The 15,173-nt window shown below is 35.4% G+C and overlaps 1 protein-coding gene across 2 annotated transcripts in view; it reads right to left on the bottom strand.

Moving 5' to 3' along the window:
* LOC149532709 (uncharacterized) overlaps positions 1-15,173 on the bottom strand; it is a 118,898-nt gene that overhangs the window by 20,800 nt on the left and 82,925 nt on the right. The window lies entirely within an intron of this gene.

Raw genomic sequence — 15,173 nt, forward strand, 5'->3', positions numbered from 1 at the left:
TTTTACCTGATGTCTCATGGAGATCTTTCAGTATTTTCCAAATCTCTGTAGCTATCTTGCTAGACAACACTTGAGGCAACTGATCATCAGTAACTTAAAACTTAATAAGCATAACCGCTTCACAATTACACTCATCAAACTTCTCTTGAGTAGCATTGACTATGGTAGGACGAGTCTCAGTACACAAGACAAGCGCCTCAAGGCAACGGTACTTGAAAATCATCATCATTCTCTGCTTCCAGGTGTTGTTCTTTCTGTTGAATCGTTGACTACCTTCCAGTATAAGATTGGTCAGAGTTGCCATTGCACGTTTTCTAATGAAAAAGCGTGAAAAATCAAGATGCCACAAACTTCGAGGCAGATTGACAAAAGACCCAGAAAACTTGTAGACACCTAAATAAGAGCTCAAAAAGCCCAGATAGAATCTTCTGTCAGATTTTGATCCTATTGGCTTGAATCAAGGTATAGAAATCAATGCACCAAGAAAAAAGCGAGACTAGCCTAGTTAAGATTTGCAAAAACCCACCAGGAATATACAAAAAAATTGTTAATGTGCTAACACAAGAGTCGAGGGTTTTCAAAAATACCTTAGTCAAATTAAAATAATTGAAAATATTTGCATAGTTCTTGAACATAGGGCAAATTTGAGAAAAGCAAATTTTGCAAAGAGAAAGTTGCAAACAAAAAATTGGACACCAAATACCTAGTCGGGTTTGGAGGGAAAAAAAGATGCAATTTTTTAACACTCCAGCAAATATTTCTAAAATTTTGAACTAATAATTTCAAAAAAGAAAATTAAAAGTTTTGGAAGAGGCTACTGTAATTGATTGAAATAGAACAATAAAAATAGAAAGTATTATTTTTCAATTGAAATCACCACCCAATTCAATATATAAAATGTTAATTATGTGCTTTACGATGATAGGTAAACTGAAATAACTATACCATCAATTTTACAAAATTAAACAAAATAGTTCCAATAAAAATAATAATAATATTTGTAGAAAAAATAGAAAATTAGACTACATCTAATATCATTGAAACTTGAAATAGTCACATGAATAAGGTGTTGATATACAAATTAATGATGCCGTTAAAAATAAATCAATTTAGATTCTTTAAGAGAGATATCTCCAACTTTTAAATGGATGTTTTTAAGATATCTATACTAGTTTAATTACTATTTTTTGTTGATATTAAATTTTAAAATTGATAAAGTCAATATATTAAAATTTTAGTTTTAATATCATTTATTAAGCATTGGTATAACTAAATTAGATTTTAAATTTCAAACCTTAATATTTTGACATTAAAACGTCATATATTTAGATTTTACAAGATAATACATACAAGTATATGTGAAATAGTATGAGTATTGATTATATAATAATATAGTAAAAAATTTAATTCCACTATTAAATTGAACTTAAACTCATGAAGTCCATCGACCTTTTATAAATCCTCATAGTATTTTGGCCTTCCATATTTTCTTTCAATTACATGTCCATCGACCAAGATTGTGACCTTCAGGCACTGCCACCATGTTTTCTTCATGCAAACGTAACTCCATTTTTTCCCATTCTTCCCCAAGCTGACTGATCATTTCTCTCTATATTTTCCAGTCATAGTTGATCATCTGCTCGCTCTCACAGTACATTCATTACTATTGCCAATCTGCAATTGTTCAAATTCTATTATATATATTAGCTGTCTCAGTTAGCACACACGGAATTTATCCGCTAAGAATCACATCAGAGTTTGTTAATTGGCGATTCAAGCAAGTGATATGCATTCTGAAGTTCCTTTTACCAGGTTGTTCCCTTGAACTATTTGTGTTATTTCCATAATATCAGATTACAAATATACGAGTTATATATAATTATATATGAGTCATAATTTGTATATATACTTGTTATATTTGAGATATGAGTTTATTATTATGTGAGAAATTACATATTGTTATTATATTAGAAAATTTAATATAATTATCATTATGTTAATGAATAGACATGTTTCATGTGTACTCTTGATCTTTTATCTAATATCTAATATAAATATAAGATCAATGTTTTTGAAAAGAATATACCAAGAAGGCAATTCAATTACATCTGCAGCAATCCTATTAAATTCAACATGGTATCAGAACCAAGTTGCAGATGTAAATCGAATGAAGAGTATAAGGAAGGGATCGTACTTTGTCGAATAAGAAGACAAATAGATATACAAGGCATAATGGCAAACATCACCTACGTCAAGGTGACATGGAAGCAAGTAAAATTGGGAATCATTCACAATTCAAACAGAGCAAGGTCGTCCGGAATAAAGTGTACAGGTCATGTAGCCTTGGACACCAAGCAATACATATAATGCAGATGCTAATGAAGGGACGAGAAATAGGAGGGAGGCGTCAAGTTCATGAGCATCGGGTCCCGCATAGGGAAAACCGTAAGTGATAACAGAAGAATCAACTTTATTAATCAAACAATCCATCACAGCAATGGTGCAGAATAGATAGTTACAGAAAAATAGTGTGTGACAGATTACAAATTGACAACACCCATTCCTATCTTAAGGAACTGTTTTATATTTGAGAAGTTATCGAGAATGGCTACTACCGGAATCCGCTTGGTTAAACAGACTAAGTAGAATCAGAAATACAGTGAATCGACATTGTCCTGATCTAGGCACAACTTTAGAATGAGTATTTAAGATGAAGCCAATTCCAAGTGACCACAACTAGATTCTCAGTTATTCAATGATGTTAGAAGAAATCATCGTGGGTACAAACCAAACCGTATGCACATAGCTTATGATCGTTGTTATTTGGATAATGATACTTTTGGACACAATATAAATGTGAACTAATTAATATTTTCTGATCTATTATGGATTCAAAATTCTTTATTTTTGGTTGCACTACGGGTTTCCATAAATCCTCATCAGATTATGTAGCAACCATTCCACAAAGTCAGTCTTTAAAATGAACAACAAGTGTAAGTTGTGTATAAAAGGAAGCCACACATGTCACACAAAATATATAAGGGATACTTGTCTTATATGGTAACGAAATCTTTCAGCAATAAATCAAGTTAACAGAGATACGAATGGGCAAATTTTCAGAGTACTGACACTGAAAGAGAATGACTAAGTCAGGGATTATACAACGATTAAGTAAAATCAATAGTGGAGCTTGAGCGTAACCAACTTGGCATTAACCAGTGAATATAGAAAATACAAACTAAAGTCACTATATAACTATATTCCAATAAAAATGCACAGGAGAAAGCGAATCTCATATTTCAACCAAAGAAATAGACATCACGTCATAGCACAGTTTAAACTAACATGTAAAATTTGCCTTGTTCACGATGACACCTGAAAATAGACTTTGATCTCCTTCAAGGAAACAATCAATTGTTCATAGTGGATATTGTAGGGATCTTAGCGAAAGCAAATCTCATATTTCAACCAAAGAAAAATGCATCACGTCAGAGCACAGTTTAGACTAACTTGTAAAATTTGCCTTGTTCACAATGACACCTGAAAAAAGACTTGGATCTCCTTCAAAGCAACAATAAATTGTTCATAGTGGATATTGCAGGGATCTTACTAAGCTCCTGCAGTGCACCATTCAAACCATGTCTTGCGGGTGCAATCTAGTCAAAAAAATCTTGCACTCTGCTTCCGAACAAAGCAGAATAGCAAACACCAATGGCCTGGAAGAATCACATCCAGCAGACTTATCACAATCATATTCATATCATATGTTGTTTCAATCAGGGGGTCGAGGCATCTCCGTAAATGTCTTTAAATAGAGAGAGAGAGAGAGTGTGTGTGTGTGTTGTAACAGTTATGGGGAATTGAAACAATACAGCAGTGCGAGACTTCCAATCTAAAACTTGATTGGGCATGACTATGTTCAATATTAGCTTTGTCATTCTTTTATTCCAATCATGCATAGGGGCAGTTATCTGGAAGCCATCAACACCTTTCACATTACATACCGACCAAAATGTGGTGAGTAGATTTACAATCACACAAATATATATTGAGAAGACAACTACATTTTTATGCATCCATGTATGCATACCAATCGGGCTCAACCTGAAAAGGTGGCAATAAAGCCAAAGTTGTCATTCTGCGTGGAGTATGATAGGGTATAACATAATAGGAAGAGTGCCCCGCCCCTTCGTGATTGGACCGCCTTTGAATATTACATATAATTGATACAGGCATCATATTTCATTGACTGAGCTTGCCAATATATATAGTAACATAAGTCACTACGTTGGAAAGGAAGAAGGGGATTGATATTAAGAGATAGTCCTAGCATTTCATTAGAGGCAATCTTGAAAGAGAGGGAGTAGATAGAAGATACGATTCAGTCAACCTTTGATGATATCAGACATATTGATTTAGAGAGAGTAAACCATGTCAAGATGGATTCTCCATTGATCAATTGTAGTAGTCAAGAGGACCGTGCTTCACGAATATACTTCGTGACTATGTGATTTTAATGGGCCTACCCCCTGTGTACATCACAAGGAAGTGAAGATTTCCAAATGATGTCACTTGTATTTGCTAAAGTTATTGAAAGGTGACAATCCTACAATAACTTAATTTTCTATTATGATGGATATCTTACAATGTCTATGCAGATCATGATAGATTATACTTTGCATGGTGAATATTTATATGGTAAGCATTATGAGAATGCGTGTGCACATACCTTATAAACATTTGTTTTTAATACATGGTGAATGTTATGCAAATCAATATTCTAGAGGCCTTTACTCATAGTAATTGGTGAACATCTCACACCTCATTTTGGAGACCGTTTCTCAAAGAGTATTTGGTGAAAATCATATATTGATATTATGTAGACCAATACTCAAATGTAATATCAAAATGGTGAATATCATATGTTGATATTTTGTAGACCATTACCTTATTGAGTACATGGTGAGTATCAAGTGTTGCTATTCAGAAGACCATTACTCAAAGTATTTGGTGAATATCATATATTTTGAAGGTCAATACTCATGATATCAAATGTGATATCAAAATGGTGGATATCTTCTTATCAGATATCCTTAAAATTTGTCATGCCTAATTTTACCAATGGTGTAATATTTGTCTTCTGTTTATCTTCCCTAGCTAAGAGGGAGTGTTGATTTCTGGTAGCTTCAGTCAAAGAAGCTTGTGTGTGTCTGTGTGTGAGTTATAATTTATATATATACTTGTTATATTTGAGATGAGTTTATTATCATGTGATATATATATATATATATAATGTGAGAAATTACATATTAATATTATATTAGAGAGTTTCATACAATGATATATACAATTATCATTATGTTAATGAATGGACATGTTCCTTCATGGGACATGTCTACTCTTGATCCTTTCTCTAATATAAATATAAGATCGTTGTCTTTGGAAAGAATATGTTTACCGTACTGGATCAAGAAATCAATGCATACAGACAATGGATCAGAATAGCAGAACTTCTTATATTATTCGCATACGCCAAAGATATTACATTATGATTATGATAAGATGATTACAACGATCGCAGAGGGGGGTATATATACATCTCGAGGAACCTTCCCGAAGGTGTCTGTCGGCTACATAATAGGAACCTTCCTGATACCAATGACATACATCCCGATACACACCCTGTCGGCCGATACCAATGACATACAACCTGATACCGACAACATACATCCTGATACTGATGACATACATCCTGATACTAGCGGTATACATCCTGATACTGACAACATACATCTTGATACCTATTTACTGAAGACATCATCCCCCCCCCCCCCCCCCCCCCAAAAAAAGAAAAGTCGTCTCCAGACGACCACACAACAAAACTCAACAACTAAGTACATTTATTCATAAAAACAACATAGACATAGACATCATGAACTAGAAGGTTGTGTCTCAGACTGTGACGATCAACTGCGTCGAAGCTGATACACTTGATCTATCCAGACCTTCAAATCAGCTCTTATCTGAGAGTTCTCTTCCACTACTTCCCTCAGCATCAATGCAACCTCCTGACACTCAACTTCTTGCTAATCATGAGCCCTCTTTGCTGAGTCCTTCTAAAGAGCTTCTACCAAACACTATTCCGCTGCTACTAGTTGTTGTTCTGCCTGATGTTTCCCTCATGCACTTTCCTCGAGTTGTGCTAACAGGGCTATCCGCTCTGCGTCCGAAGCAATCTGTTGGGTGGCAAGTTGGTCGGCCATCTCCTCTTGAGCCTTCTCGACCGTCTCTCGAGCTTCCTACCTAGCCTCTGCCCATCTTCTCTCTGTAAGCACCAACTCTGCCAGGGACTTGCTTTGCTCTTTGATGTCAGCGAGGCATGAACGAACATCCTTATCCTTCTCTTCCGCTAGCTGTAGAGGGTCTGTCACCTGCACCCCTCCATCTACTTTCTCTGTTGTTGTTGCACTCTAATCCTCCATCCCCGATACACAGACACTACATGCCTGCAACAACTCTAGGTCTCATCCACTGGTCATACTTCCCACGACTAATAATCCGCAACGACTGGGGGTCTAGGGGCAACGCCCCCAGCAGGGTCGAGGGGCAGCACCCCCGCGAGGTCCTGGATCAAGAAATCAATGCATACAGACAACGGATCAGAATAGTAGAACTTCTTATATTATTCGCATACGCCAAAGATATTACATTATGCTTATGATAAGATGATTACAATGATCCCAGAGGGGGATATATATACATCTCAAGGAACCTTCCCAAAGGTGTCTGTTGGCTACATAATAAGAACCTTCCTGATACCGACGACATACATCCCAATACACACCCTGTCGGCTGATACCGACGACATACATCCTGATACTGACGGCATACATCCTGATACCGTATTTACTGATGACAGAATACACCAAGAAGGCAATTCAATTACATCTACAGCGATCCTATTGAATTCAATAGTTCATAGCTATGTCAAGTCAATCCAATCAGACCTTAAATTTCTAAATGAAAAGCCCATAGGAACTGGTATGGGACTGATTTACCAGGCATGCCAAGAGCACCTTAGGCCGATAAAGGCCACATTTATTCAATGCTTTATTTTTGATAACTTATTTATCTGTCAAAAGAAATCAATGGATCATACTGTTGATACTCCAAAATACAATGATGTTATTACATACATCCCTGAGATAATGGAAGATTGTAAATATTCCTTTCTCCATTTTCTTTCTCTGAATTATTGATACAAGAAGAAATTATTCTACATAACTGAATATTTTATAAAGCAAATTGAAAGGAACGATACATCAAAGCTCATCAAGGATAACTATATGATATGAAAAGCATGTTAACTTGCAAGATAGAAAGTTGTATCAGAATTATGAAGAATTTGCGAATAATTAAAATTAATAAGGCTAGTCAGCTCATAATGAGAATTGGGTATTAGTTTGGTTTGTCAAGTCGAGCGGTGGGTGTTCGGACATAGTGTGTCCTTTGAAAATCCCTAGGTAGGACTGTGGTTAATGATGCTGCTATGATCACCAAAGGTCAAGGTAACTCATGGTCGGATGGATAGGCTATATAGAGATTACCCGCAGTCTAGTCGGCTATGTAGTTGACAAAGCCAACACCAAGTTGCTCAAGTGGCAAGACGTAATGGTGTACAAGTGCCTTATCCCATGCAAGTTGATGGAGCTCTAAATTTAGAGGCTCTATTTTTGCACATTTTGTGAATCAATAAAATTTTGAGTTAGAAGCACCTTTGAAAAGGGAGTCATAAATAAAATCTGCTGAACGATGAGGAGGTGAAGAGATTAATGATAAACAGAGACTTCTTTTTCAAATCTTAATCCTATATGTGCATATTCCCTTCTAGAAAAATGTTAGCAGCAAATCAAGGAGACAACAACACAGTCATATTCAATACTCTTGCTGTCTATATCGCTAAAAAATAATAGACTGCAAAAGTATTTCAAAATAAATGGGTCTTCAACTACTCTGAAGGTTTTATTTCTTGGCAAATGTAGATGAAATCAGACTGCTATGATGGGTTTTGCATTAGAGAAGTTTGGACAATACAAAGCTCATATGAAGCTTACCTTCAATATTTCTAATGAAAGAAGATGGAAGAATTGAGTCTATGATACGCCTAAAATTGCCACTATACATTCAAATTCTCTTTGTGCTCATTCAAGTATTTTGGAACACTCCTTTGGTAATGAAGAATATATAATCTATGTGGGTGGACGTCTGCAGATAATCCTATTTGATTAAAATAATTCTGTTACAATCATTAGCGAGTTCATATTCCTATCTGAGACTGGAAGCTTTAGACGTTAAGATAGGAATGTTTGGGGGCCTTCTCTTATTACTTCTGATTGGGCTTCTATTGAGCGGGTTCAGACGTTGTTGTTACAACGTATCATTAGATGTCATAGACTCACCCCTCATAGCATTGTCTTGGCTGAGTTTGGTGCTCATCCTCTCAAACTTGTCGTCATTTTTAACTTGATTTGGTTTCTTCATCGGCTTCGTGATTTTATGGAGACATGTTGACCGACATAGATACTCTCATCTGGCATACTGTTCTTCGGTGGAGATTATGAGATCCGACACTTCTACGTCTCGATGCTAGTATGCTCAGGCCACCTCTTTGTTGGGTTCGATTAGGATTGACATTGATCGTCTTCCTCCTTATCAGTTTTCGTTGGATGCTCTTGCTCATCTTCTCCCCTCACGTCAAGAGTTGAATGAGCATGTCAGACAGGATACTTATAGACAATACATTACCACTACCTGGAGTAATCCCCCGGGGGGTCTACGACCTAGGATGGCCTTCTATGCTAAGCATTTTCTTGAGATTTAATTTGGTATTGTTGTTCGCCCTGCTTATCTCTATCAGCGCTGGAATCATACCTTATGGTTTTCTCTAGGCTCATTTAGAGTTGGTTCTCATTGCCTCAGGGTTCGGACTGACCACCATATGGATGGGGCTGATCGGTTACGTCAGTTATGTACTTCGGCGGAGGTTGAGACTAAGATCCACTTCATATTTCGTTGTCCTCTTTACTATGAGATCAAAGGGAGATTTAATTGTCTTTTCAGAGACTGTTCTTCTCTTTCGATGTTCTTCAACTATATTAATCAGCGGTTTCTTGCACTTTTTTTTCAGGAGGCCACCCATCCTCAAGAGATTACCCTGCAATCTTTTATTCCTCAAGAGCGTACTTCAAATCAGCTCATTACCGACTTTTTCTCTCCCTTGTCTCCTCCACGGGGTTTGAAAAGGCCTTCCACTACTTCTCATTCCAGATCAGTCAGACATTGTACCAATCTCTCCAAGTAGCGACAATCCTATAGCGATTCTTCACGGCATTCTAAGGCTATGGATAGTTCACAAGTGTACCTCTCTATTATTGATTTCTTTGTGGCAAGGAAGGACCCTTAGTCCTTACCTTGTCTTCTTTATTGTTTGTTTCTTCTCAATCACCGTTTGGCGCTTCTGGTTTGGCCGGCTCTTCTATTTGTATGCTCAGTCCCATAAACTGTTTTCGTTTTTTGTGGACATTAATATTTTATCTTATCTTATTTGTCGATAACAGGAGACAGTTGAGACCAAGTATCGAATCAGTCATTCAACATACTTGAGCCACATGAAACGGTCATGGTCCCTATTCAAAAGGAAGTGGAACAATTGCGACTAAGAGATATGCGAAGAATTCTCTCATAACATATAACAGCGGCATTGAAATAAAAGGATCATCAAGTATGAGATGGACTGAAGAAGCCACTTTACAAATGCTTCCGGGAGTTTTTCATAAGCATACGATCCAAAAATAAATAAATAAAATACCCTATGAATATAGCAAGCCACGTGAGCGCACAGGTTTACAAATCCTTTAATCATCTGGTGGCCCGTGAATACACTAATTATTTGCATTTCAAAAAGAAGAGCCACCTGGAGTCATAGGGCTTTAGCCAAATAACATATAGTAATATTCCAAAGTTCGTTTGATAGAGTTAAAACTATGATGACGAAAAATTGTTTACTTTGGAAAAGCTGTGACTTCATTATGAAAAGTCACTTTCTTTTATATTTTCAAATATAAAAATGGGGCAATGGTGAGAGGTAAAAGATATTTGACATCTTTATAAAATATCCAAACATTTTATATTCTCTCAGGAGAAAGTATTTAATATTTATTTATTATATGGAGGAATAAGGGGCTCATTAAGACTTTGTAATATAAATTCTATTATTTTATTTTAATAATAAAATAAAATGTTCTTTGTTTATTATTAAAGGTGTGGAGATTTAAACTGCAAGCGAATCGTCCTTTGTAATTATTTTTTGGAATTCTGTATACAATTTAAATATCAGATAAGTGGACATGGTCATTTACTATTTTAAATTTGATCGCAGATATTGTGAAATATTAAATCATTTTCGAATCTGTGTCCAATTTGTCTCCCCGAGAAGTTAAAATTCAATCTAGACTAATTTAAGATTGTGTAATAATTGATCTCTCGCATTTTGATTATTTAATTGTCGGCAGTAAAGTGTGTAAAACATTATGAAGTTGTACGTGAAAATTCACTGAAGTTGACTCTATTGCCCGGATGAGCAGAGGCACTGGTCCTTTCATTATTTAAGTCAAAAAATCTATAACTTCATTCCTACAAGCATCAAATTAATTATTATTCAATTTAACAAAGCATTCAACTATTATCCAATATTCAATTTCATTTTGATCGAATTCGAGGACCTTGCCAGCCAGAGAATTCCAATGCTTCAATTCGCTTTAGAAAAGCTTTGAACCAGGTGATCAAGTTCGAGGAGAAGGTTTACCCGCCTAGGTGTAGCGGAGCCTAAAGTGCAAGGGAATAGAGAAGTATTCTCATTCGTTGGCCAGAACTGATTAAGAAGTCCTATCAGAGAAGTGGCAAGCTCTTGGATTTCCAGTCTACAGTTTTGGGAACCAACACAAGGTAGGGACATTCTCAATTGAGGATGAGTGGGGATACACTGGGTCCATGGTTGGGAGGTTAAGCCTTTGTTAATGCTTTCCCTCTCCCCCAAATGCCTAGACTTGCACAACGTAAACCAAATTCTATATCTCTGATGTGGTGTGATCTAAACCCTGTTAGTAATTCTTTATATCTGTCGATTGCTTCCTTATCTTAGTTTCAACATTATATTTTATGTAATCGCATTCATGCTCATATGAAATTGAAGTTAGAATTAGCGGTTAGTAGTAAGTATTTTACATATCATGTGTAGTCTAGTTAGTTAATCTTTCTAGATCATTCTTACTAGTTAATCAAAATGATAGTTAATTCTTCAAATGATGGTTAAGATCGTTTCTTGAGAATACAATTATTATGTAGCAGTTAGTTATATTCTGCTAATTCCTTTTCATGTGAATGAGTAGCTAGTTTTTATTTCTTTTCAATATAAGAAAGAATATATCTCAAGGGTATTCAGTCCATAGAAATTTTAATTGTTACAAAATTATATATATAATTTTTTAATTTAATATATTTATAATTTTTTTTTTAATTTTTTAAGTATTTCATATTTATTATTAATATACTTATTATAATATATGAATATCTTATTAATTAGTTGATGAACTTTCTTTCTTTTCGGCTATGAACCAGTGTGGCTACAAATGGGGGACCTCACCCCCAATGGCATTTGAACCTTGATGGCAGCAACTTAACCATCAGAATCATGCCACTGTTGGCAATTAGTTGATGGTATTAAATTCTTAATCAAAAATGATTTTCTCAAATTTTTTTAGTTGTCAAATTTGTTCCTAAGTGTATCATTGTCGAATTTGGACACAAGCAAACCTTACAACAAAAGGTAAAACTTCAAAGCTTTAGCACATTGCATTGAGGTAGCCTGATGCCTGTCTTTGAAGTCCATTTGGGGTGCAAAGAAACCACACTAAGGATAAAAGCTGGAAACTTAAAGGGATTTAGAGAATGGTTAGTGGTGGGAGATGAAGGGATTCTCAAGTGAAATAAAATGTACTGTTTGGCTTAGGTTACAATGGAGGAAGATTCACTCTCACACATGCAACAGAAAGATGACTTGCAGTACCAAGAGTGGAGGGAAGTTGAGGCACAGTAAATCTATCATATGCCTAGGAAATGAAGTTGATGTTGTTGCTTCAGCTTGCATGCACGAGGAACTATGAGAGGCTCTTCATCATCAACCCTGATCAAATGTTGGTCTAGAGCCATGCTAGCCAACTGAGCTAACCAAGCAACCCTGACTTGTGAGTTTAAGATGTATGGCTTCATACTGCTCCTATTCTTTCTTCTATTGATGTGAACTGTTTTGGCACTTAACAAAAAACAATTATATCTAATAGAATCTGCTGTTCCTATATAAAGCTAGAGCCTGTAATCAAAGAGCTCCTCTTTTAGTATAGTTATATTAAATGTATGTACGTGTTTTATCTGATTGAAATGATATTGGGAGATGGCGGAATCAACCAAACATTCTAGTATAGATCTATAGGGCAATCCCATTAAATCCCCTCATTATCTTTGTTATTTAACTCTTTTGAATATGACGTGGTGTTTCTAATACGTACTTGGGATGATTTGAAGAGCCTTCCACTTCCCTTCAACCATCATGTTGTTTACCGGAATATTAGCACATCAGATTTACCTACACTTTGACCCATTCACCATTAACCACTTAGGGTGTTGGATCCACCTTTGTCATTCGACTCCAATAAGACAGTTTAATACTAGGCATGTAGAACTTCATGGAATTTATGCTTATTAAGTTTGTGGTGCACAATGGCATGATTTTTAACCTTGACCTGAAGATCTTCTCTATTAACTGTATGCAATAATAAATCTCGTGATTATGTGAAGAGAATAAAGGTGATATTTATGATGCTAAATGCTGATAAAAAAGAAACTAGCTTGACATGATACTTCCAAAGACAGCGTGACATTTAGCGAAAGGTTTTAATGCTCTGTTCCACAGTGCTTCCTAAACAGGGCAGCACTGGATGGCTGAACATTGCTTTGAGGTAGCATTCGAGAAGGCCATTTTTTGGTGACAGCAGTATTTAACATATACCTTAAAACTTTAAAGTTGACATTATACGTCATTAAATTTAAGTTTCAAAGTTTACTGTTTTTAAGTTGGAATGTCAAGCTGCTTTCTTGCTTGAATACATTGTTTTGTAGATGGGATGTAACTGCAGTTCCCAATTCTGAAAAGTCTAGTCAAGGATATGATGCAGGAGCATCCTAAATGCAAAATCTTTCTTTTTTAGTGTAGCTGAATATTTTATGTTTTTCTTGTGTGGCACACAAGCTTAACTTTCTAAACATTTACATAATGCATCATCAAATTCAATACTCAATGTTCAATGTTTTCAAAGTTGGAAAGTTGGGTTGTTTTCTAGCTTGTAAACATTGTTTTGCAGCTGGGATGTAATTGTGAAACAGTCATCAATTCTTACAAGTCTACTCGGGGATGTTTGCAAGAGTGTCCTAGGTGCAAAGAAATGTTGTTTTTCTAGTGTAAAGAAATATATTATGTTTTTCTATTGTGGCACACAAGCTTAACTTGTGCACACATGTCCTTAGTTTTGCATGCAGATTTAACTTCTGTGCATGTTATCTAAGCTTTGTAGGGACTGTTTTCAGAGGATGAGCACAATTCTCCTGGATGGTGCAACTTCTTTTCCTTGCACAAGATCCCTTGACCTTGGCAAAAACCTTTCTATCACACAGCCATGCTGCCTCGCACAGTCTCTCTCACCTGTACATTACCTTGGCATAGCCTTCTGAACTGCACACAGACTTCAATGGATAACTCATCTTGTAGGCAAATTCATTTACACAATCTCATGCATGTCACATGAGGCACATGGCATTCCTGCACTGCACAGGTTCAACAGCTCGCCAAAACTAGAAAAGTCAACAGATGCTCCAAAATACTCTTTAGAAACAAATAATACATGTTCCTTACCTATTCTAGTACTTGATTTATATTTTCATGATGTCTTGATTCTAATAATTATTCCTTTGACTAAAGTTCTTTTAGATTCCTGTTATGATTAGCTATAAATGCATCCAAATATAAAAACCCCACTGTTAAGGAGGTGACTTCAGTTCTCTGAAATTTGGTATAAATGTACGGGATCACAGAGAGTGGACCCTAGCAAAGGTAGTTCCAGACCTACATATTTCATTGCCGGTTCAGTTTTCAGGCAACAAAGGGGTAAAATTTATTTCATCAAATCTGTATAAATGTAAAGAATAACAGTGAGTTGGCCCTCCAAATAGCAAAGGTGCTGCTGCTACCACATATTGCATCTAAATTTTGTGCCTTAGTCCTATTCCATGAGTAATATACATCATGCCATTAAGATAATTTAAACACATCTAGATTAGTAGGGAATTTATTTAATATTTTTAAAATGCAAGAACATAAATGTAATATCACTTGCATTCCCCTATGCTCTCAGCCAATTTTAATCTATAAAGCAATTATATACAGAAATATTATTTCATATCAGAAACAATAGTGGAATAAAGGAAAAAAAATTGGTAGAACAAGAGGATTCTTGAACAGATTCATAATATGAATTAATGAAATTAATAATTTTAGTTTTATTTTTCTGCAATACTGACTTAATTCAACTGTTATATTTTCAGTTCTTTCATAAATATAATTTCAAGTTCAAATCATCATAATAATACAACCCACAAATTCATAGACACACATAACTAGTCCAGGAATACAACCTTTTCATCCCTAATGACTCAAGGCCCACAGAAGTTTCCAGTTACATGTAAGATTACAATTATTAAACATTCTCACAGTTGAATCTTCTTTATCCCAAATTATCTTGATTTTAAGTATAATTCAGCCTTTAGATTATGGCTCTCCTATTTTCCTATTGTGATTTCAGTTATGATTGCATCCAAATAATAAAACCCCATGTAACATTGTCTATACTACTAGCGTATCTGGTACAAATAATTTCCATATCTATTTAAAATATTTTGTTTTTTATATTATTTCCACTCATGTATAAATTTAAGGGATCATACAGGGTTGGCTCTCCAGATAGTAAAGGTACTTCTAGGTACTTATAGTCCCTAAATCTTTTGAA

This window comes from Cupressus sempervirens, chromosome 10 (assembly GCF_028749045.1).
Source record: "Cupressus sempervirens isolate cs-2001-9-10 chromosome 10, ASM2874904v1, whole genome shotgun sequence".
Taxonomy (NCBI): Eukaryota; Viridiplantae; Streptophyta; class Pinopsida; order Cupressales; family Cupressaceae; genus Cupressus; species Cupressus sempervirens.